The 20,981-nt window shown below is 41.3% G+C and overlaps 1 protein-coding gene across 15 annotated transcripts in view; it reads left to right on the forward strand.

The window, feature by feature from the left end:
• The first annotated feature begins 4,775 nt into the window (after positions 1 to 4,775).
• B3galnt1 (beta-1,3-N-acetylgalactosaminyltransferase 1 (Globoside blood group)) overlaps positions 4,776 to 20,981 on the forward strand; it is a 34,611-nt gene continuing 18,405 nt past the window's right edge. For 2 of the 15 annotated variants that reach the window (XM_074073870.1, XM_020165502.2), the window contains exons 1-2: positions 4,776 to 5,202; positions 6,811 to 6,908. The gene's annotated coding sequence lies outside the window, so the exon portion shown is untranslated. Of the gene's footprint in view, positions 5,203 to 5,361; positions 5,475 to 5,570; positions 5,975 to 6,810; positions 6,909 to 10,438; positions 10,523 to 14,171; positions 14,306 to 20,981 lie in introns of those variants that run through there. The other 13 variants (XM_074073869.1, XM_020165504.2, XM_074073875.1 and 10 more) reach the window with 12 other exon arrangements.

Here is a 20,981-nt window from a genome sequence, read left to right on the forward strand (position 1 = left end):
ATTTGTGAGAAATATAAAACTGATATTTTTACAAGCAACTAAATTTCAGGATGACTCGTTCTGCAGCAATAGATAACTGTATCACAAGTTGACAAACCCTCTATGAACAAAAAGAAGACTGCCTTAAAGGAAATAGTCTCTAGGGTCTTTTCTTTTCACTTATTTCATTTAGGAGAATTTTTAAAGCCCAGTCTGCTGTCCCTGGCTCCATTTGCATTTTGGGGTGGCTTTGATATCTATGTGCACAAATACTTGATAGTTATTCAAGGGACATTCAATACATCTTAGAAGCCAGGCATGGTGGTATATACCAGCTACTTGGGAAATGAAGGTGGGAGGATCATGAATTCTATGCCAGGCTGGGTAAACTTAGCAAGACCATAACTCATAAACAAACAACATTTATGTTATAGGTCTAGCTACCACATATGAGGAATAACATTTGACCTTTGTCCTTTCTCATCCTGGCTTACTTTGCTTACTTAGCTCAGCATGATGTACTCCAGTTCCATCCATTTACCTGCAGACAACATAATTTCATTCTTCTTTGTGGCTGAGTAATATTCCATTACATATATATATATATATATATATATATATATATATATATCACATTTTCTTAATCCATTTATCAGTTGTAGGGTATCTGGGCTGTTTCCAAAACTTGACTATTGTAAAAAGTACCACAATAAACAGGGGTGTGCAAGTGTCTCTATTGTATCCTGGCTTACATTCCTTGGGTATATCCCCAGGAGTGGTATCACTGGATCATATAGCAGTTCTATTTTTAGTTTTTTGAGGAATCTCCATACTCCTTTCCACAGTGGTTGCACTAATTTACATTCCCACCAACAGCGGATAAGTGTTCCTCTACTTTCCCCATCCTCACTAGCACTTTTTGCTGTGTGTGTTATTGATGAAAGCCATTCTGACTGGAGTGAGGTGAAATTTCAATGTTGTTTTGATTTGCATTTCCATTATGCCTATAGATGTCGAGCACATTTTCATGTATTTATTGTATATTTGTGCTTTTTTTGAGAATTGTTTCTAGTTCACTTTCCCATTTATTTAATAGGTTGTTGATTCTTTGCAGGGTTAGTGTTTAGCTTCCTGTATATTCTTGTTATTAATCTTTTGCTGGATGTACAGCTGGCAAAGATTTTCTCCCATTCTGTAGGTTGCCTCTTCAGTCTAGTGACTGCTTCCTTTGTTGTGCAGAAGCTTTTTAGTTTGATACAGTATAATCTGTCAATCTTTCTTTTAATCGCTGAGCTATTTGAAACACAATATATCTGTGTATGCAGATAGTAGAAACTAAGGCACTGTAAGGCATTGAATAATAGGGGAGCAGGGTGATAGAAAAAGAGCAAGTAATAGGGGGTGTTAATCTGATTAGAGTGTGATATATACATGTGAGAAACACCAAGGCAAAACTCCCTTAACAATCAATCATTTAAAAAAATGAAGGACAGGAAGGTAAAACAGATTCCGTCCAGGGTTGGGTACTAGTGGGAGGGAGGAGGGTAAATGGAGAGGGTGAAGGAGGGAGAATATGGTGGATGTACTTTGTATATGTATGTGAAAATAGAACTATGAAACCTTTTGAAATTGTTCTAAGAAGGGGGAAGGATATTGAAGAATGATAAAGGGGTGAATCTAACTTAGATATATTGTAATCACATATACAAATATCACAGTGTGTCCCCCTGTACAACTATTATAGTTGTAAGATATAAAAAAGGAAAGAAAAAGAAAACATACAACAATAACAACAACAAAAGGTTGGGAGCATAGATCAAGTGGTAGAGCACTAGCTAACAAGCACGAGATCCTAAGTTCAATCTCCACTAACAAGCAGAAAAAATGTAGAAACAGGTATTAGAATGTAATTTTTGTAAAATAAAAAAAACAGAATTTGTAAAATGTAGCATTCATGTCCTGAAGCATTCTTCCAAATACAGAGCATTCTCTCTCTCTCTCCCTCTCCTTCAGTACATTAATCTATTTGCAGTAGAACCTACCTAGTTTTGTTATTAATGGACCTCCTTTTCTTAGTGAGGCCTGCTGTCAGCCTAGGTAGAGTGAAGGATGACTGTGATAAAGGCATCCAGCAGGACAGCAATCACTTTACTGTCTGCAAAGGGCACTGCTTCCTGCTAGGGCTGGAACCAGGGACAGAATATTCTCACAGTGCCAACTGAGTCCTGGACCTACCTTGCTAATAGCTAAACTTAGTTTTGCTGTACACCCATTTGGCGCCTATATTTACCCCTGTTATTTTCAGAGAACTCTCAAATTAACATAACTGATTTGTAAATGCATGTTTTACTCCCCTATTCTTTTACTTTTACAGCAAAGAAGCTTTGATAAGGAAGAAAGAGTTGAACCAAGTGATCTGTAAGCAAAAAGAAATGCATCATGTTTATAAGTCTCAATGCAAATGTATGGGTCACAATTGGTGATGGTTGTCATGGCTAGGCTTTGTAGTGGTTAGATAGGTGAGTCGGAACTAAGTGATTTTGAGCAAAGGACCTGTATAATCAGTTCTATAAATCTGAATTTGCATTTGGCCAATAACAGTGTGATACCTGCTTCCCAAATACTGTCCCAACTCTGTAGCCTCACCTCCTGGTGATCACACCCTTTGCCTAATTCCCTTCCCTTGGACCAAGCCCTGAGTTCAAACTCCAGTATGACTAAAATTAAAAACAAAACACAAAAAACACTTTGAGGGCTCTCTTGTGGGAAGTGGAATGGTCACTGTTATGTGGAGAGCAAACTTGACAGAGCTCTTGCCCAGCATCATAAGCTTAAGTGGAGAAACTTACACCTGCAGACATCCGTGGTTTAGTTCATACGCATAGATATTTATGACTTAAGCCAGATACCAGATGCTCCAAGGCAAAGATTACACAATGAATTACATATTCTGGATTTATCTCTGTTATCAAAGCGCATGTGAGAGATTAGACCAGGTATGCCCTGGTCTAATATACAAAACTCCTGGATTTTGTCAAATCTTCTTAAAACATACATCACAAGACCCTGTAGAAGACATCACTGCTTTTAGTAGAACTATGAAAGAAACACTAAAGTGACCCAAACTGCACAGAGAGCAGATCCTTCATGCATTTGAGTGAAGCTAGTATTCAACATAATTATGATCTATCTACTACTACTAAATCTGAAGTCACAGGTGCCAGAATGATCCAAGTGACTATTACTCTACCCATCTAGATGAATGGGTTTGTCTTCAAAGGCTTGCAACTGATGTTGCAATACCTTGCACTGAAAGCTCATAGCCACCCTCAGAGTAGTAAACAGATAAAGGTGTATTTTTTTTTCTAATAATGACAGTGGTTCATCATTGATATCCACGCTGTGTTCTGGGTGGAGAGCCCCTCCTCATCACATCATCCCACCACCCTGTCACCTTCACAGCATGTGTGATCCTCAGAAATGACCTTCCCCATGTTTGTTTTGTTTTTTGGTGGTGGTGCTGGGGTTTGAACTCAGGGCTTCACACTCGCTAGGCAAGTGCTCTATCCCTTGAGCCATGCCCCAGACCTTTTTTGCTTTAGTTATTTTTCCAATAGGATCTCTGCTTTTCCCCTTGGCACCCTCAGACCCCAATCATCCTCCTACCTATACCTCCTGAGTAGCTGGAATTATAGACATGCACCACAATACTGAGCAAGAATATGAATTTTAAAGGGTCTTTGTTTTGTTCACTGTTCTGTCCCTGGTAGCTCTCAACAGTGCCTTGTACAGTTGCATGGTATCAAAGACATGCTCTCACAGATTGTTTTTCATGCCCAAGGCTGGTCACATTAGCCCATCTACAGGACATTTCACCACAAGAGACTTCCTGAGACATTTTTGGGAAAGTTGTTTTTCTTGTTTGCATTTTAGTCTTGAGTAACCTCTGTTAACAGGAATTTAAAACTTTCTCCAGAGTTTTCAAAGTCTCCATCCAACATGGTACCTGGTAATCACAAAAGAGAAGCATTCTTCACATTTCTTTATAATGGAGAAATCTAGGGAACACCTCCTTACTGTAGTGATTGGTGGTTTTAGGACAGCTAATACTATGTGCTCAATATTTTAATATTATGTTCTCCCCGGTGGAAAGCAATATGAAGATCACTGTGTGATTTATGAAAGATTCCTGCCATCATAATCAAGTCTCTGTTGTACCTTCCTTCAGTTACAAGAAATTCTAGAACTAAAGGAAAGTTATAACACCAGGAGGACAGAAAAGTCAGACAATTGATTTAAAAAAAAAAATACCATGCAAGCAAAAAAAGTTGAGTATTGTTCTACATTAAAAGAGGCAAAAATAACAAATACAGTACATCCTTTCTACAAAACCAATATTCTAGACTTCCTAGCTAATATGGGGAATTTTCATATGGTGTAGATATTAGGTGCTATTATCAAATTATTGTTTCTTAGACGTGATAATGCTATCGTGGTTGTGTGGAAGTCCTTGGTCTTGGGAAATGCCGGCTGAAGTATCTAGAAGAGAGAGAAAGCAGTCATGATAAATTGTTAACAGTTGTTGAATCTTGGACACGTGTATATGTTCACGGAACTATTTTATCTTTTCTTGCAGCGATGTTGAGACCAAGCTGTGTACAGTCCCTAAGACCAGAATTGGACATTGTTTTCTGATGGCAGTATTCCAAGGGCCGTTCTGCGGAAATGAGGTAGTTTTGTATTTTTATTCATTCAACCACCTCCACCCAAACTCTGGTGCAACCACAACCCATATAAGCAACCCGCAGCTCTGGTGCCTAAAAGTCCCTTCTCTCCTCCCAGGGAGCCTTGGGTAGTGACGGCTCAGGATGGAGCAGATCTTCCTTGAAATGTCCAGATCAAAGGACGGTTTCTAGAGACGTTTCCTGAGATCACACAAGTCCCGGGGACTCCTGTCCACTTGGCCATTGGCTGACCTGTCCCCACCTTTCATTCCCCATCAATCCTGGAAGGAGAACGCGCATTTCTTCTAAGAGAACAAAGGATTCCTCCCCAGATTTCTTCTTTCCTAATTAGCAATGTGTAAAGTTCAACAAGAAAATCCCTCCGGGACCGCCTCGAGCTTGGAAAAATGGCAAGGGACAAAGAGAAGCAGGGCTTCCACAGAAATCCTAGCCTGAAGCCCGTGCCTAAGGCGCTTTGCCTCTGCCAGCCGCAATCACGGTACGCCGCGGGGTTTGGAACGCGGGGCTTGGAACGCGGGGCGATGGCGAGGAACGAGAGAGCGAGCAAGAGAGCTAGCGAGAGAGAGCGCCACGGCGAGCGCGCAGGGCTGTCGCTGCCTGGGCCCCAGCGAGCGAGCGGGGGGCGCGGGGCCGCGGCCTCCACGCGTGCTCTGCGCGCGCCCGAGCGTGCGTGCGGCTGCGGGGAGGCCGTGTGCGCGCAGGGCGGGAGCGGCGCCCGCCGCGTCGGAGCTGGTGCGCGGCGCGCGGGAGGTGAGTGGGAGGCCGGGGCCCTGCGGCGGCTCCGAGGCGGTTGAGTCGCGAGCGGGTCAGGCGTGGCCGCGGGACTGGCCTTTCCCGGGACGAAGGCTTCCAGGGAACGCCGAGGTCCCGGCGGCGAGGCCCGCAGGCGCCGCCCACTCCTCCGGCCTCTGCGAAGCGCGGCCGAGCTGCGCCGCGAGCCGCCACGCCCTGGGGTTTGGGCCTTGGTGGCTGACAGCTGCCCAGCTCCGGGGTGCGCGGGAGAAGGGCACTGGCGGGGCCGTGGGCGACTCGGCGGGTGCCCGGGCGCGTGGCGGGCCCAGGCCGCAGCCCATTTCGTCCACCCTGCGCTGCCTCCCGGCGCAGCCCCTGGCCTCCCGTCACCCCGAGCCGCTTCAGCCACCGTCAAACCCTGGGGACCTCCCGGGGTGCGTTTGTCGCTGTCACCAGGGGGGAAAGACCGGGACAGTGTTGCGGTATTGTGGTGTTGGTGGACCCCCAACAGGTCTGGGGTGAGCTCATTCCGGAGGCGGTGGGACGGCCCGTGGGCCTAAAGTAGGAGAGTGCTTCATGGGGAGCCCAGGGAGGGAGGTGGACCTTAGGGAGGGGATGGGGGAATGAGGCCGAGAGAAAGAGAGGAGGAGGAAACTCCTGGGGGTGAGGGCTACGTGAGCAACAGACATTCTGATGGAACACGCAAGGCATTTAAGAAGTCTTGAGAGGTGCCAGGGACTGTCACTTTCCAAGCAGGGAAGAATGATGCCAGCGGGAGCACCTTTGTATTCAGTATTCAGTCTTTTCACCTTTTGCAGGGTTTCATTCCTCTGTATTTTGTACAGTGCTAGCCTTTAGTGGGTGGCTGCTTTGTTAGGAAAAGCAACTACAAAGGAAGAAAAAAAAATATTTTTTCTGTTTTCAGAGGTAAGGAAGATTTGAGTTTGCAGTATTTAACCAGAAACAAGTTTGAGTTTTTGCTCTCCCCAGGAGTCTGAGACAGAGGTTTGTGCTCTCAAAAGTGTTGCCCGATAAAAGCGCACTTTACTGACTTGTATCATTCTAGACTAGGCAACTGTTAAATCCTAAGGGAAAGAAGAGTCCATGACGTTTTTTGAGTGGCCACTGGGTAACTCCAGCCCTAAAAATAGTCCATTATCAAAGCAGTACCCAAATACAATTCCAGATTAGTGCTTGAAGTGATTTGAGAACAGGGAAGCAGAAGGTTTCTAAAAATGAAAAAAAAAGTATTGATACATAACTTCCTCATTATAGCAATTTGACAGGTGTAGAACATTGATTTTAGATTTCATAGTGTCAGTGCTGTATATAATCTTTCTATTCTTTTGTCCAGTACTTCACAGCACATCTGAGTGTTCTAATTAAAGCATGGAATGCAGAAAACCACCCCAAACTCCAGCTAGTGATTTAATCTCATCTGAAATTCTACAGGTAAGTTTATCTTATTTTTAATTTAAAATTATCCAACTTGGTTAAAAATGCCCATTAGAGCAATTTATTGAGTTTTAAAGTATCATTTACATAGCTGTATTTTCTGGTATGTATCCTTAGAGGGTTTGGAGGTTGGAGGTGCAAGATTTAAGCTCTGGTAAACCATTTGGGTTACATTCTTCTTCAAAAAGTCACTACACAAACTTAATTTGGTGGGTCATATCCAACTTAAAGTTCAGAGTCAACTCTCTCTCTATGAAAATGCGTTGTTGAGTACTCTCATTTCCTGCTTCAGGTGGATGATGTGTTTCCTCCTTCTGTCCACCACTGGATAACATGATTAGAATGTCATTTTAGGAAATGCCCTTATTCTTTTCAGAACTGTAGAATGTCCAAGCCAAATGCACTTTCTTGTTGCAGCTTTTGCAGCTGAATATCGCTGCTTGCTGTGAGGTAGATCTCCACTGTATAGTCAGTAGTCACACGGTATAGCCCTATGGATGAGATCGACATGTAAGATCAAACAGGATACCTTGCACAACATGCATTCAAAAGCTGCAGGTCTGCAGGGCTACAATTCCTTTGGAGATTATGAACAATGATTTTATTTTAATAAAAGTTGCACATTGTAAGTATAGATTTGCTTTTGGTAGCAGGACTTCTGAATCCTTGTGAATTAGAGGAGAGGGGAAGATGAGGGTGTGAACTAGAAGGTGAGAGGAAGGTGAAGCCACAGAATATGTCTAGGACAAGACTGCAGTTGCTGCAGCATGGAAGATTTGTGCTCCTCAAGCCTCTGAGACATGAAGACATAAAAACCAGAGAGCTGGAGCAGATTTTTAATAGTTTCCCATCCCTTGTGTCTCTGACCCTGAACGGAGGTAGTTAACTAGGAAGCCAAGGACTTTGTTCTTCTTTGAAGTCATGAGGGAACAAAAGAGATCTTTGGAGACTTCATTGATGTCCCAAGGTATGCCATTTTATGGGACTTGAACAAACATGTAGTCAACCTTTGGGATCTGAAGGTTCCATATCCACAGATTAAATCAACCACGGACCAAAAACATTTGGAAAAAAAATTGTGTCTGTACTAAAAACAGACTTTGTTTTCCTCGTCACCATTCCCTAAACAAGATAGTACAACAATTTACATAGCATTTACCTTGTATTGGGCATTACAAGTAATCCATAGATGATTTAAAGGGTAGGGGAGGATATTTGCAGGTTGTAAATCCATGGGCATCCATGGATTTTGGTACCCCTGAGGAACACAACTACACCTATTCATTTAATATTGTTTATGGCTCTATTGTCTATAAAAGGCAGAAATGAGTAACTAGTATAGAGATTGTAAGGCCTGTAAAGAAAGTATTTGTTGTCTGACCTTTTATGGAAAACAAAACTCTTGCCCTCCTTTGGGCTAGAGCATAGATTTCTGCATAGTTCCCAAGCTATGCATTTTGAACAACTTCTTATAAGAGCAAGTTCCTGTAAAACATTTCACAAGTCTACAGCCACTTCCCCCAGCATGATGGCAAGAACTCAAACTATGTTTCTTATCTGGAACTATATTTAACTACTGTTTTGGGTAGACTTTGGTTTTGAAGATGGAGTTACCTACTAAGAGAAGAAAAATTATATCAACTCATAGTATTAGATAGTTCCTTTCCACTGGTACAAGCTCTATAGTTTGTACCTTTATTGGGTATAACACATTCTGAGAGTGCAAACTCAGCTCCCTACTCTGGACCCTAATATCTAATTTGGACACATTTGAACTGGGATTGTCTCCCCTTCTTCTCCATGTGAGCTTCACTCATAAGGTTCAATTTAAACATGGATTTGGGAACCTTCCACCATACATTGAGGGCTTGTCTTTCCTTCTGCCTCTAACACAGGTCCAGCATATCAAGCAAATGAATGAATGAGTGAAAACTACTCTCAAATAACTAAGGGGAAGGTAATTGATGACTTAGCCTGACAGACAAGGATGACAAAGATCTATAATATTCCTAATTTAGGACAATGATAGAATGAAATGTTAGCTAAAACATCTTCCTCTGCCTCCTCCCAGTAGGTAGAGCTGTTTGTAACAAAATGGGTATAAACAGCCCAGCTTTCAGGTTGGTCTTGCTTTTTTTTGCTCCAGCTTTCCTAGCTTTCCCTACCTGCTCATCCTGTTGCCTTTTCCACTGGCTGCTCTGTCATGTGGTGCTCTCAGGATGTCTGCTGAGCACCTGTTTTTGCTCCTTTCTTCCTGCCCAGGAATTTTAAGAGGCTCTGGATCTGGTGTGAGTTCCAGTTCTCATGCAGACACTCTGCTCTGGTAGAAGGCACACAGCATTTGGAGTTGAAGGGCTTGAGTTTTGGTTCTGGGACCACCTATTCTGTGAATTGCATGGATCTCTGAAAAATGTGATTAATGGTAACATTCATTTTATGGTGTCATAAACTGCCATGGAAGTGCTTCAGACTGCTGTTGTGTCCCAAAGCCCACTTTGCCTTAAAAGAAAACAACACCTGCATGAAATCTTAACCTGTATTGCAGATTATTTAGAGTAGGTTTTTTGGTTGTTGTTGTTGTTGGAAACAAGTGTGAGGACAGGGTAGAAACCATAAAGAAAATTGCACCCAAATTTTCCTTCTCATGTCCTGCTGCTTTTAGTTATTCATTTTTTTTCAGCTCAAAGACCCAGCATACCACAACCCCAGAATCTGAGAGAGTTTCATCTATAGGGATTGCTTACCAACAAGGAAGAATTTTTTTGTTTTGCAAACAATATATGTTAAGACTTTAAAATTTTCTGTAAGAGCACCAATGTGTTTGACCTCAGCACACCGAGGTAGCAGGCTTTCATTTCCTAGAGGCTTGAATGAAAGACATTCTCCCACATTGCTCAGAATATACCTGAGAGTGGTATTGCTAGGGCCAGTGGGGATTTTAAGGGCAGAATTTGGGAATAGCAGTGGAGTGAAGGTATTATACTCATTGTCAACTGAAAATGTGTAACAACTCAGACAGTGGTGCTCAGTTTTTTCTTAAACTCAACAAACACTTCCGATTCATTCTTTAAAAGTGAACAATTTTTAAAACTTATGCAGAAATGAAATCTGGCTTTAATGGATCAGCCAATTTTGAAACCATCTCACCACTATCACTGAACACAGATTACTCCTTTTGTTCAGAAGTGCCCAGATCTCTTCTCAAAAGCTAACTCTCCTGTTGTCTAAGGCTTCCCTTGACCTTCTGGTGGAGGAGCCCTACTGAAGATGAGGGTGAGATTAGTCAAGCAGGGCCTTTTAGTATCTGCTAGCTTCTGAGGGTTGCTGCTTGTTGCATCTGAGTATTCACTAATGTTCACAGATGCTCAGCAACTCATTCAGGGTTATTTGTTCCCTCCAGAAATTGCTGAAAAGTGGCCTTGGATGGATATTGTTAGAAAATATCTGGGTGAGGATTTGGAAGAGCCAAGCATGACTTGCTTGGAGATTGAGTGGTATCTGTGTTTAGGATTTCCCTTTGTTTAAAGTTTCTGGTTCAGCTTTGACCTCTCTTCACCGCTGAGGAAGAGTGGAGGTGCTGCCCTACCTGGAGGAAAGTATGAAGATGCCAGGTCAGTGGGATAAAACAAGTTAGGAGGGAAGTTACAGACTCTACTCAGGGTGAGTACTGCTGGGGGCCCCAGGCTGCTGTGCTGGCTCCGAGACCCTAAGGAGCAGAGGAACAAATCCTGGGTTCTTTTGCTGGAAGTGAAATGTTATAATACTAGTGACTACTTTGAAAGGTTGTGTTAATCATCACACAAATAGAAATATGAAAAAAACATACTACGAAGCCAGGGCCGAGCAAGGGCTGTTGCTGAAATGATGGCATGAGGGGAGTGTGAAGAAGTTGGGTAAAGTAGAAAGCAAGTTCTTTTTAAGTTAGCCTTTTTTTGGCACTAAAAAAGTAAAGCATATTTCATTTTTAAGCATTATTGCTTAAGCAAATAAATCAGGTGTTCATTAGTAAATACAATTTGATTCCTTATGTATGTCCTGCTCCAATATAAGAAAAAAATATAAACCTTATCAAATAGGCACAGTTCTCAAATAAAGTAGCCTGAGGCCATGCTATTATTTGAAGCTTCAGTTAGAAAGGTTTGTGTATTTTGTACCTTTCTGTAGTTGCTCGAAGTGACTAATATAGGACTTTTGACAGGTTAATTCATGCCCAGAAAAAAAGAGTTCAGTTGCAAGAAGACTATGGGGCAGCAAGAAGAGTCATGGGAGAAAGGAGCATTTGGGAGGAGAAAGCAGAAAGTGTACCTTTGGCAGTGTGAACCTCTGTCAGGAGGGCCTGGGGGCCTATGTCTGTAGAGGAGCAGGACAGCAGGCACTTGACATCTAGATGGGCCTGAATCCTTGAACTCTAGAGAAGGCTTACTAATTGGCGGGGGAAGGTAAATCCACTGGGGTTTATTTGCACATTTAATTTTATTACACAGCATATGGTATCATATAGGACACATTTGGGAGCTGCAGCAGAGTTTACACTGAAACAAACAGGCAAGTAAGAGGAAATGTAGGGTGGACTTTACTCAAACGAGCACCACCTACTTAGCTCTTGCATGACAGCTCCACCCTAAATGTGAAGCACACACCTCTTGACGGGATTGTCACAGTGAGCTGTAAGGGCCTCCATCCTACAGATGAAGCAACTGAAGGTTAAAAAGATCCAGTGTTTTGCATAAGTGGTGGATGATGCTTCTCAAGCTTCAGTATGTCCACGAATCACTGCTGGATCTCCTAAAAGACCATGATTCGGGGGATCTGGTTGGTGTGGGGCCCCTGCCTTCCTCATGTGTCCCAGGCATTGCCCACACACTGCACTTTGGGTACTGAGGGTCTAGCGTGGCACATGGGAGTCACCTGGGGAGCTTCAAAAATCACACTACCACCTCTTATTTAATTGGTTTGGGGCACAGCCTGGCATCCAGTGTTTTTCAGGTTCTCCAGGAGATTATAATGTACAGCAAACTGAGAGCCACTGGATTCAAGAAGAGGGAAAAGAAAAGCAGTGTTTAGATGTCACAGGTTGTGCTCATCTCTGATGTATCGAGAGGCAGTTGCCAATGCAAATCAGTAGCAGGCTGTGAAGATAATGGCAGGTTTAACTGAGGAGCCTCAGAAGAGTTTTATACTGCTTTGTTTTTGAACTAATGTGTGTAGATTGACAAGGTACTAGGATGTATAATATTGATATGAAAGATTCCCTCCCCCACTTTGTAAGAAGTAGGACGTGATTGATGTGTGTAATTGTGATTTGTGTTAAACCTAATATGCACAGGATCTTTTTTAGGCAATTAGTATTTCCACTCCATTGTAGTGTCTTTGTGTGTGTGTGTGTGTGTGTGTGTGTGTGTAAGAAAAGTTGGAATGTTACTCTTCTAGAGTGGCTTTAGTAATTATCTTAGTCTGCATGGTATTTCTTTGGATGACCCCACGTCTGGCATGCTTGGATTTAAAATTTAATGAAAGTTTTTTTTTTTTCTTTCCCCTCTCTGGCCCTTTTAAAATGTACATGATTGGCATCAGGGAAGCCTGTTAGAATAAGGCTTTGTTATTAGAAGATAGCTGGAGAAATGTGAGCAAATCTAACAAATTCAAGAGTTTATATTTGGATTCAATTTATTCTTGGGAATATTTATTAAGCGGATCAAACCAAACCATTTGGTTACTATGTAGTAACCAGTTGCACAGGATGCACCTGCTGTGTGCCAGACATTGGGGTCATGGCAGTGAACAAGCCCTGCCTAACCTCACCGTCTCTCTCTCTCTCTCTTTCCCTCTCATTCTTTCATTCTTGCTGTCTCTTTTGCAGTATTGGGGTTTGAACCCAGGGCTTCAAGCTTGCGAGGCAGGCGTTCTACTGCTTGAGCCACACTGCCAGCCCATTTTTGCTCTGGTTATTTTGGAGATAGGATCTCACTTTTGCCCACACCAGCAGACCATGATCCTCTTAGTTTATGCTTTCCACCATAGCTGGGATGATAGGTGCACACCACCACACCCAACTTATTTCTGATGAGATGAGGTCTTCCAAACTTTGCCCAGGATGGGCTGGAACCTTGATCCTCCTGATCTCAGCCTCCTGAGTAGCTTGGGATGACAGGCATATACCATTGTGCCCAGCTATTGGTTGAGATGGGATCTTGAAAACTCCCTGCCTGGGCTGTTCTTGAACCACAGTTCTTCTGGTCTCTGCCTCCTTTGTAGTTAGGAGTACAGGTGTGAGCTACCACATGCTGAGAAGGAAATAACAAGGGAAATGATAGCAAATGAGGGCTGGGGGACTTCCTGAGATAGTGGTCAGGGAGGGGCTCTCATAAGTGACACTTTGCTGAGACCTGAAGCATGAGGAAGAGTCAGCTTTTCTTAAAACCTGTTTAGAGGGAGAGCAAGTGCAGACTCCTCAAGGGAGGGAAAGAATTTGATAGATACAGAGATCAGAAAGGGAACCTTTGTGGTTGAAATAAGTTTGTGAAGGGGTAGTGGTAGCAGGTGAGATGGGGGCTTGTGTACACCTGTGAGCAAGACTTAATCTTCATAAAAAATGTTAGCATTGACATCTTTTAGCTTTCATTGTCTTTGTGCTTTTTTTTTGCACTCACTAAATTTTGTCTATTGAATATATATTACATTTGCAATTAGAAAACATATATATATATTTTAAAATTAGATTTCCTCTTGCAAAAAGTAGCCAACTTTTATAGCCCAGGAAAGAATTATTTTGGCTTAAATGATTGTACCATTGCAGATTCCCTGTTTTGGTTATTTTCTAGTGCTCAGCATGTTTTTGATGTAAAATAAAAGGTTTATATCTGCATGAATGATTGTTAATTGTTTTTGTTAATAACATGCTTCAGGTTTTGAGAGTGGGTTTCTTTGAACTTTGTGTAACACAGTAAGGCTATATTACTGCGTTACTGTTTGTACCAATGTTCACTTGTCACAAGAAATTGAAATTCATATCTCAAAGCAGCTGTAATTGAAAGGGCCCCCTAGAATCTAGTGCCAAGAACATGAGATTTGCAGTTCTGTTTGAGTTTCTCCACCACATATGAGCCTATGGCTTTGAGCAAGTTATTGAGTCTCCTTAAGCCTTCATTTCCTCACTCAGTAAATGGGGATAGTAAAGATTTTAAAAGCACCTTGGTTCACGGGTTCATGAAGAGTGCATGAACTGGTGCCTGAGAGCAGTTATTGTTGCTCTTATCACAGCCAGGCCCCAAGGCCAGTGTGGTGAGTGGACACCTGCCCACTCTAACTTGCAGCAGTTACGAGTGGACAGGAAGACCAGACAGAATAGCATGGTTGGATCTCCTGCTTGAAACTCCTGAATGCTGGGATTACGGGTATGCCCCTTCACTTCCGGTTGAGCTTGTTTTATGCTTTCAACAAGGTATGACTTCCAAAGAGAAAAGTGCACAAGTTTTAAGATGAATTAGAGTGAACATACCAGTAGCCCCATCTAGATCCAGAAATGGAGTGTGGCCAGGACCCCAGAAAGTCCCTTAGTACCTCCCAGTTATATTTCCTTGCTCTCTGCAGGGTACCAGTGGCCTGAATTTCTACACTATTTATTAGCTTCCCTGCTTTCTAACTTTGTATAAATGGAATCAGGTGTCTGCTCCTTACGTGTCTGGCTTCTTCCACTCAACATTACAGTTGAGAGGGTTTCTATGACATCACATCAGGTGAGAGCTTGTTTGCTGTGTGTAACATACTCTGTGACACATTTACCTCTTCTACTGCAGGTGGATATTTGGGTTGTTCCTATCATTGGGGCTGTCCTGAATAGAGTGCTGTTATGAGCTTTCTTGTACGTGGGGGTAGGGGAGAGGGAGAGGATGCCTTGATCAGTGAGCTGGGACCTCCTTGTGCATTTTTTTGATGTCATCGTGCACACATACATTAATGTTGAGTGTTCTGCCTAGAGTGGGGTTGCTATATCACAGAGTACCATGTGCTCAGCTTTGATGAAAAAGACTAATGAATAACACCAAAGTAATTGAACAAATGTTTATTTATTCCAAACTGATACTTAAAATTTTGTTTGTTTAATAGTTCACAGAAACCAGTCTTTTTTGAGACAGGGCCTCCCTGTGGAGGCCAGGCTGGTCTGAAACTCACATTCCTTCTTCCTCGGTTTCCTGAGTGTTGAATTATGGGTGTATGCCACTATGCCTGGCTAGAAACCAGTCTTTCAATTGAATGAACACAAGGGTGTCCTGGGACCAGATTTCCCAAAATAATTTCCTCCCTGCCAGAAGCTCTGAAAATTAAAATAAGTTCTTTGTTCAGATAAAGTTGAGAAGCATTGCATATTATATCCTCAGAGAATGTACACTGGCACCGTAAAATGTCTGAGTAGCACTCCATCAAGAAATAGTGACAATGTAGGCTGTACCACCTGCAGACACCACGCAGACGAGGCCTGGGAGCAGACGTTGGGCATGAGGTGGGCAGCATCTTTGTAAAGCTCCAGTGCTTAGTAACTAACGAAGGGACTAAGTCCTCCTCTGAGGCAGTGGCTTCATGTAATGATCAGAGCATTGGCACACAGAACAACCTGGAAGCTGGCAGAGTTTTCTGAGGTATTTTTTCAGCTGGTGACCAGATATGTGCCTCGGTTTGTGGGCCAAGGAAAACACCGTTTGCTTAATAGGCATTATTTATAATTTAATTGCATGTGCAGGGACTATGGTCATACAGTTTATCTTTATAAGATAAACATTATTTTTAAATTATAGATACTGTTTCTTTATTTGGAGTTTTTGAGACAGAGTCTCCCTGTATACCATATAGCATAGCACAGGCTGGCCTTGAACTCATAATCCACCCTGCCTCCACACCCCAAGTCCTGGAATTACAAGCTTGTGCCATTCATACCTGGCTTAATTATTTTTTCTTAACAATGATATGTTATTATTTAAGAAGTCAGTAATAAAATCATAGTTTACTTCTCTCTTGGACCTTCTCTTATACCTTCATGTTTATCAGTTTTTCCGGTTCTTCTCTCTGCCCATCCCCTAGGACGTGGGATTTAGAACCGTGCTGCCCAGAAGGGAGGCAGACCTGCTGCCCTGGGCTCTCATTGTCCGGGAATGAGCCAGACCCTCATCTCAGGCCATTGGACTTCTGTGACACACAAACTGTCACAAACACAGGCACAACTTCAACCAAGCTCTTACCTGAGTATCATTTAATTTCAGAAACTCCTAATACCTGAGCACACTTGCTCAGGCATGTTCTGTCCACATTAAACCTTGTGGGAGTTGAGTTGGTATTTGTGATGCCTGCCTTATATCTGAATGAGGAAACTTTTGAGAAGTCCAAGAACTTGCCAGGTCCATACAACTAGTAAGCATTTTAGCTTAGAGTTATGGAAGATCATGTCACTGAGATCCAAAGTATTTTTTTTTTGTACTTTTTTTCCTATTTGTCTTGATAAATCTAAAATACAAAGAAAACTACAAATATTAGAGAATACCTATATTTGCATCACCCCTAGTTAACAGCTGTGTTTAATTGGGTTGATGGTGTCTTGTCCTATTAGGTGGTTATATATTTTAACATGATGCAATGTATTTCTCTTCTGATCTGTAAGATAGGCCTTTGACTTGTTCATGAAGGCTTTCCCTTCAGAGGTCACAAATATACTCTGCCCTAGTTATCTGCAGTGGTTTCAGTTTTGTTTTATGTACCTGAAATTTCATGGGAAATATATATGGGTGAATATACTTTTGAATACATGTGAATGAATATAATCTTACTTTTCCCACGTGTTACTACACAATTCATTGAATTCTTTCCCGATTGGTTTGTGATACCACCTTTGTCTTTCTCCTAGTCCCCCATGTATGTGTACCAGCTTCTAGTCTTCCTGTTTGGTTATTTAATCTGTTTACTTGTCTGTTTTACTTACAATAGCTGTGATACAGTATTGTAATAACTAATCAACCTCTACCCCAACCCCATTTTTTTGTTTGGAAAATTGTCTTGGTTATTCTTGAATCATGATTCTGGGAATTTTAGGCCCTGTAGGTCAAGTTCCTTTCAAAATCCTGTGAGTTTATCAATTGATTTGGAAAAGTACCAATCTTTACCTTTGCGTTTTCTGTTTACTCACATTTTTCTTTATGACATTCTTCAGAAAAGTTTCTTAGTTTTCTACATCAGGGTCCTACACATTTTTGTTAGCTTGATTTGGCACTTTAGTTGTTGTTGCTTTGTGTTTTTTCTGTTAGATTTTCACTTTTTATTGCTTATGGTTTATGTATTGAGTGCTCATATTTACCATCTTGGTAAATCTGTTAATTTTTATATATCCTTTTCCCCCTTGAGTTCTCTATTGGTTGATTATATAATATGAAAATGACAGTTACTGTTCTCCTCCATTGTAACAAACTTTTCTTGGTGGTACTGGAGTTTGAACTCAGGGTTTTAAACTTGTGAGGCAGGCACCCTACTGCTTGACCCCTCCAGCACTTTATGCTGTGGTTATTTGGAGATAGGGGGGTCTCACCTTTTTTGCCCAGGCTGGCCTGGGATGACAGATACCACTGCACCCAGCTATTGGTTGATGGGATCTCAGGAACTTTTTTGCCCAGACTGGCCTCAAACCTTGATCCTCCCAATCTCAGCCTTCCAAGAAGCTGGGATTATAAGTGTGAGCCACTGGCACCCAGCCTTTGTAACAGTTTTTGTGTCCCATTTCCTTTCTTGTTAGAATGGAGAGTATGGGTCTCTAGAATAAAAATGATTAGTCAGGGCCACTGTGGGCCTTCTTGTCTTCTTTCTGAATTTAATGGAAATGTGTCTAAAGTTTGATTATTACAACTGCTATAGTTTCTTTAGCACATTAAGGAACTTTTCTTCTATTCCTCACATTTGGTTGTTTGGTGATAATTATCTTGCTTTTATTTCTTTACTTTCTATGTTATTTGGTGCATTTATTTTGACTCTTTTTCTAAATATTTTATTGATTCTGATAGTGGAATAAGGGAGACTGAAAAGTCTGCATACTGTATGAGTGTATTCTGTCTCATTCTGCGCACTGTAGGATTCCATTTACATAATGAGGTAAAGACGGAACTGTAGGGGCAAAAATGGAAAAAGAAGCAGATCTGTGGCTGCCTGGTGGGAGGAAGGATTCTCACTGGGGGCAATAGTGGTATTTTTCTTGTGATGGAACTGTTTTCTGTCTTGAATCAATACAATATGAAGGTAAATTTGTATGTAAATTACAGGCCATTAAAAAATCAAGCGCATGCAGAAATGTACATATAAACTAATTCTACTTTTTAAGAACTACATTATTTTTTAAATGTTATTAATTTTCTGTAAGGACTGATTTAGTTTTATCCAGTGCACTTTTGTATGTAATACTTTAAAAAATTTGAGTTGAATTAATGTAAAGTGTTGCATTAGAAAGTCTGGCTCTCAGCCCTTCTTTGATTTTCATCCCACTCTTCCCTGCCACCTTTGTATGTCTTTCTGTTGTTTCTCTCATGCACATGTTAATATATTTTATTACCTCTTCTTTTTTTTTTTTTTCTTTTAGCAGTACTGGGGTTTGAACTCAGGGCCTTCCTTTTGCTAAACAGGAACTCTGCCACTTGAGCCACACTTCCTGAGCCCATTTTGCTTTAGCTACTCTTCAAATATGGTCTTGCATTTTGCCAAGGGCCAGCCTCAGACAGACATCTGAGTGTGGCACCTTGCCCAGCTTGTTTGTTCAGATGGGGGTCTTGCTAACTTTTTGCCTGGGCTAGCCTGCAATCCTGCTGATCTCTGCCTCCCAGCCTCTTGGTCTTTGCGTCCTGAGTAGCTGTGATATTTTCTCTTCCTTTCTAACACAGTACTTAACACATTGTGAACATTGTTCCATATCTAACTTCTTTACTGAATGTATTCTAGAACTCTCTCCCTGTCAGTGCATAGAGAATGTCTTTATTCTTTTCCTCTATAACAGCTACGTAATATCCCATTGTGTAGGTGTATGTGTCATAATTTATGTAAGGAATCCTTATCAGTGGTACCTTTGTTTTTTCTAATTATCTGCTATAACAGTGTTGCAGTGAATAACCTTATAAACATACATCATTTTGAAATATGTGGCTGTGTCTGAAATTCAAAATTACTGACAAAAAGGTAAGTATATTATAATTTGAATAAATATTTTCACTGCCCTCCAAAAGGGTGTTGCCATTTTGTATTCCAACCAAAATATATGAGAGAGGGAATTTTTGTCTTTTCTTAACTTTGTTTTTTATTACTAAATTATTTTAAAATAAGTGCAGATATCTTGACACTCTACTCATAAATATGTTAGCATGTAACTTTTAAAAACAGGAAACAAAATTATTTTTAATGGCTTTATTGATTTGTAATTTACACAACTATAAAATTATCTCCAGTGTGCAGTTCAGTGATATTTACTGAATTTATAGTTGCGCAAGCATCATTACAATCAAATTTTAAAGCATTGTCATTGTCCCCATGAAGGTTCCTTGCGCCCATCTGCAGTTAGCCCCAATTCCATACCACCCACTAACCTACAGTTTATGGCTCTTCCTTTCCTGGATGATTCACGTGAATGGAATCACATAATACACATCTTTAGTGTGTAGCTGCTTTACTTAGCATAATCATGCACGTTAAGATTCTTACAGCTGGTGTTTGTTGTAGTATGTCTTAGTGCTCTGTTCCTTTCTGTAGCGAGTAGTATCCCCTTGTATGGATATACCACATTTTAACATTTTCTTTTGTAGCCAGTGCTACTTAACAAAATCACCTGATGTCCTCAAATTTCTCCAGGGTCCAGACCAAGGCCATACACAGCAACCGTGCAGGTCCCTTAATCCCTTTCAATATGGAGCCATCCCCTTTTTGTGGTGCTATTAGCTGAAGAGACCATGAAAGTTATCTCATACAACCCCTACTTCTGGATTTGCTGTGGTGTTCCCTAACCTGTCCTTCTATCTTCTGTGTTCCTTGTAAAACTTGATTAGATCCCTGCTAAATATTTCTGGCTAGGCTGCACCAGAGAGTGCATTGTACACTTCACATTTCATGTTGTTAGGAGACATGTAATTGTATGTGCTTTCACCACTTACTATGTTACAGTTGGTCATTGGGTTAGTGTGGTGACATCCTCATCCTCTAATGTAAAGTTTGTATATTTTAGTCCCTGCAACCCCATATGGTTCCTTTGAAACCAATATGGGTGTACAGTTCTTCATCAGCCTTTCATCTGATGATCACAGCACTGATGAATAACCAACACCCAAGTCAGTAATTTCATGAGATGTTGCAGAATGATAGTTTTGTAACTCTTGACATTCCATCTACACTTACATTGCCATTTTTCTATAAATAAGAGCATTTCCTTATCAACTAGAGATCATTCTTTAAAGCAGGGAAAAATGTTGCCCCCCCCGCCAATTTTTGCACATTTTTTTTGGTGGTACTGGGTTTTGAACTCAGAGCTTTGTGCTTGCAAAGCAGGTACTCTACCACTGGAGTCACACCTCCAGTCTGCAATTTTCAAATAAAGGATTGGTATAAGAGCTGCTTGGGTAAAATGTACAACACTGTTACATTGTTGGTGTTCAGTTGTAGATTTTTAAAAATAATTTATGGTTGAACACACACATATACAGAGAGAGAGGGGGAGAGAGAGAGAGAGAGAGAGGTGTGTTCCTAAACAGATTTTTGTTGTTGTTGCTGGCAGTGATGCTAGGGATCAAGTCCAGGCCATCACAAATACTAGGTAAGCACTCTTACCAACTGAGCCACATTCCCAGCCCCTAAACAGATTTTTTAAATGTGTTTTCAAGTTACATTTTTATAGTTGGATTTATAATTGTATTGTGCTTACAAAATGTGTCCTGTTCTAAATTGAGTTAGAATTCTTGAGTGGCCTCTGTAACTTAATAGCAGTTTTTCTGATGTTTCACACAGTCGTAAAAATTATAATACTCTCTCAGTATCTGTAGGGGAGCGGTTGCAGGACCCCTGTGGATA

Source organism: Castor canadensis, chromosome 5 (assembly GCF_047511655.1).
Source record: "Castor canadensis chromosome 5, mCasCan1.hap1v2, whole genome shotgun sequence".
Lineage (NCBI taxonomy): Eukaryota > Metazoa > Chordata > Mammalia > Rodentia > Castoridae > Castor > Castor canadensis.